The following is a 4,319-nucleotide window of genomic DNA, read 5'->3' as shown; positions in this document are numbered from 1 at the left end:
AGGCCAAAGATGTCAGTAAAGGGTAAGAAGGGAAATGACTTGAAAGCAGAGAAGTAGAAAGCAGTGAGGAGCTTGGCAGCCGTTTTAAAGCTTAAGGGAAGCACCGTGCCTCTCACCACACCACCTGAGTTTACAAGGGTGGCAGGACCGGTTACGGAGACTAGAGACCATGAAGACCACCACACCCTGAATGAAAATGGCCTTGTGAAAGGCACGTATAAACTAGAAAGGCAGAAACGCTCCCCGGTGTGACTTCTCTTGTCTCTCACCTCTCAGGTTCAGACAAAGGGGCGTCGGGAGGGAAAAGGGGACGTTCTGTGGGCGGAGTCTGGGCCGAGCGCCTGAGCGGGGGTTGTGGCTGCTGGGAGGCTGGGCTCGCGCTCCTTCAGCGTGGAGGTGACACGGAAGTTGGTGAAGTAACAGAAGTTGGTGAAGGAAACTGGCCTTTGAGGCGTTTAGCGAGAGAATGGGGCCTAATTAGAAGCCAGGCATGTGCAGTAACTGGGGGAATACTGGAGAAAGCGGCGTAGAGCAAGAACTTGGAGATAATAGCCAGGCTTGGATTTGTCGTGCGGGAACCAAAAGAAAAACCTATAGGGATACGGCCGACTGTGGTTTTACTGGAGTTTGCGAGGCCAGGGATGCATAGTGACCGCAAGCAACCCGAACTGAACCTGTGTGAGACCCAGGCTGGGGGGGGACGGGCCCTGAGCTTCTCTGCACTTGGCTCCCAAAGTGCCTTTTTTGTTTTAAAGAATTAAAAAAAATTTTAGTCCCCATCCGAGGATATGTTTTTTAAAATTGATTTTTGAGAGGAGACAGATACATTGAATTTTGTTTAATTTTTGTTTATTAATTTTACAGAGGGAGATCCAATTACTTACATCTATTGATTCTTGTATGTGCCCTCACCAGGAATCAAACCCCCAGGCCTTGGCATAACAGGACAATGCTACCTGGCCAGGGCTAAAACAGTGATTTGTTCCACTTGTTTATGCATTCAGTGGTTGATTCTTGTATGTGCCCTGACCAAGAATTAGTCCTGCAAACCTTGGCTATATCAGGAAATATTACGGGAACACTTTATAAAGTGTATGATTGTCTAACCACTACTGACTGCACACCTCAAACTAATACAATATTGAATGTAAACAGTAATTGAAAAATACAATTAAACGAAATGCTGTGTCTTTTGTGTCTGTGCAGCTTTCTAATTGCTATATTTTGCCATGTATAATGCGCACTTTTTTGCCCAAATTTTTGAGGGGAAAATAAGGATGCGCATTATACATGGGTGGTACTAATTCCATATCTATATAAGTGTTTTAAATTTTTACTTATGCTTATGAGTTAAAAGTGTAACTCTAGAAAGCAATAACGATATCTGTATGCAAAATAATATCCTGGAATATGATAATCGGTTTTGTTTCTAAATATAAATAATTGAATTAAAAAATTCAAATTTTTTTTCCTGAAAGTTTGGGCCAAAAACATGGGTGTGTGTTATACATGGGAGCGCATTATACATGGCTAAATACAGTATTTTAAGTTACACTATCCATCAGTTTTAAGGAAAAAGCTTAGAATTATGTGAGCCACTTGCGTTGGAAACTAAGTTGTTTTCCTCTTTATAGCTAAAGAGGTTTAGATTGAAAGCTCATGAGGCGGAACCAACTCTGCCAGAACTGGGATTTCTTTGAGGGACTGGAGGTAGGGAGGAGGTTGGATCCAGGAACATTTCTGCAATTAGAATTAATTTAAGCAGTTTTATTTAACAAGACTGCCATTGTCTCTGTATGGATTAAGAATTAGAATGTGAAATTCCCAGCTCTCTCTGGATTCAGTTTCATACTGACACCCCGCAGCATGTCCTTTCTAGACCCCGTTAACCAGGGAAGCCAAGAGTCAAGCAACAATCCTCCAGAATCTTTCAGAGGGACACGACTTGGGATATGAGATGTGGACAGCTAAGGCATGTGATCATTTAGGACAATAAGCATTGCTCTAAAAAGAAAAATAACTTTTAAAATGTTATAAATTGTATTAGAATAAGTGGCTCTTTGTACCACACATCAAATAAATTATTTTGAAATACCTTTGAGATAAACTTCACATTATAATATAGTTATGTCAATTATATCTGAATAAAATGTAACTTCAAATTCATTAGATGTTCCTTCAGGGAGTAGCTACTTTTTAAAAAAATGTTTATTGGTTTTAGAGAAAGAGAAAATCAATGTGAGAGAGACACTTTGATTGGTTGTCTGCCATAGGCACCCTGATCAGGGATCAAACTTGCAATCCAGTCAAGTGCCCTATCCAGAGTCAAACCCCTAAGCATTTGGTGTATGGAGCCACACCAGCCAAGGCTACAAAGCTTATTTTTTATTTCATTTTATTTAAGATTATATTTATTTATTTTCAGGGAAAGGGAAGGGAGGCCAAAAGAGAGGAAGAGAAACATCAATGTGACAAAGAAACGTCAATTGGTTTCTTCTCCCATGTGCCCTGACAGACCAGGGACTGCCTGCAACTGAGGCATGTTCCCTGACCAGGAGTTGAACTGGTGACCATTAGCTTTTCCAGAAAATGCCCAACCAACAGAGCCACACTGGACAGGGCAACACAGTTCGGGTTTTTTTTTTTTTTTTTAAACTAACACTGGATTTCTAAATTTTAAAAAGAGAAAGTAAAGCAGTCATCTATTAAGTGGTTCAGATAAAAGCAAAGCATCTTTTTTTTTTTTTTTTTTTTTTTTTTTTTTTTTTTTAAATTTATTTATTGTTATTTAATTACAGTTGTATGCCTTTTCCCCCATCCCTTCACCCCACCCCAGGTGAACCCACTTCCCTCCCCCCTCTCCACCCTCCCCCTTGGATTTGTTCATGTGTCCTTTATAGTAGTTCCTGTAATCCCCTCTACCCACTGTCCCCGCCCCCACCCCCCACCCCCGCCCTTGCTATTGTTACATTGTTCTTAACTTCAATGTCTCTGGTTATATTTTGTTTGCTTTTTCCTTCTATTAAAGCAAAGCATCTTTACCTGAATTACCCATCAGGCCTGCTCTGACCTGCCTGAGCACCTGCCAAAAGGAGTTTCTGGGTATCTAAAAACTGTTTACACATTGACTCCATTAAAAGTCACCTCTACCATATGGGACAGCTAGCTATGAGCATGATTATTCTTATTTTTTTTTAAATTTTTATTGTTATTCAATTACAGTTATATGCCTTTTCTCCCCATCCCTCCACCCCACCCCAGCCGAACCCACCTCCCTCCCCCACCTCCACCCTGGTTTTGTCCATGTGTCCTTTATAGTAGTTCCTGTAATCCCCTCTTCCCACTGTCCCCGCCCCCCCCCCCCCCCCCCGCCCTGGCTATTGTTAGATTGTTCTTAACTTCAATGTCTCTGGTTATATTTTGTTTGCTTTTTTCTTCTATTGATTATGTTCCAGTTAAAGGTGAGATCATATGGTATTTGTCCCTCACCGCCTGGCTTATTTCACTTAGCATAATGCTCTCCAGTTTCATCCATGCTGTTGCAAAGGGTATAAGCTCCTTCTTTATATCTGTTATATGTGCACTGTCCGTGATTGAGATTGCTCACTAGAGCAAAGTTTTCTACAGAGTAGGTTCTTTGGAGCCCAAAGGTAGAGGTGAACTAATTGTTACCATGTCATTATTTTCACTCTGATCTGAGGAGGGTCTCTTCTAGATGGCACATCTATAGGTCTTGTTCTATCCCTTCAGCTACGCTCTGTCTTTTGATTGGATCTTACTATATAGGGATCTGATAGCTGTGCTTTTGTGGTTTTCAGAATGGAGGCTAATTATTTAGTAAACATGGAAATACAATAATTTTATGCTCCTAGAAGTCAGTCAATATTCTCTCTCTCCCCTCCTTTCTTCTCTCTATAAAATCAATAAACTTATCCTTGGGTGAGTAGTTAAAAAAAGAAATGAGCTGTCTATACTTTCAGATATCCCTGATCACTTTTTTATTTCAACCACATCATGTCTATCTATGGCTACAATGAAGATACATCAGGGTTTTAATAAACTGCCACCATATTTTCCTTAAAGAGTTATTGGAAAAAGAACTTAAAATTCATAATGCTCCAATGCAAAAAAAGATGCCCTTCATGGTGACATACAACATTCTAAGTCAACCACAAACAACATCTCCATTTAGATTTTTTTCAGACATTGTGCATTATGTGTTCAATCTTCCATGGAAAAGTAGATATGAGTGAAACTCACCTAATATACAAGAGTTCACAGATTTTTAAAAAAGCAACATTCAAACTCATCACACACAC

This window comes from Desmodus rotundus, unplaced genomic scaffold (assembly GCF_022682495.2).
Source record: "Desmodus rotundus isolate HL8 unplaced genomic scaffold, HLdesRot8A.1 manual_scaffold_54, whole genome shotgun sequence".
Lineage (NCBI taxonomy): Eukaryota > Metazoa > Chordata > Mammalia > Chiroptera > Phyllostomidae > Desmodus > Desmodus rotundus.
The sequence above is the reverse complement of the archived record's forward strand: the minus strand, read 5'-3'. Positions refer to the sequence as shown.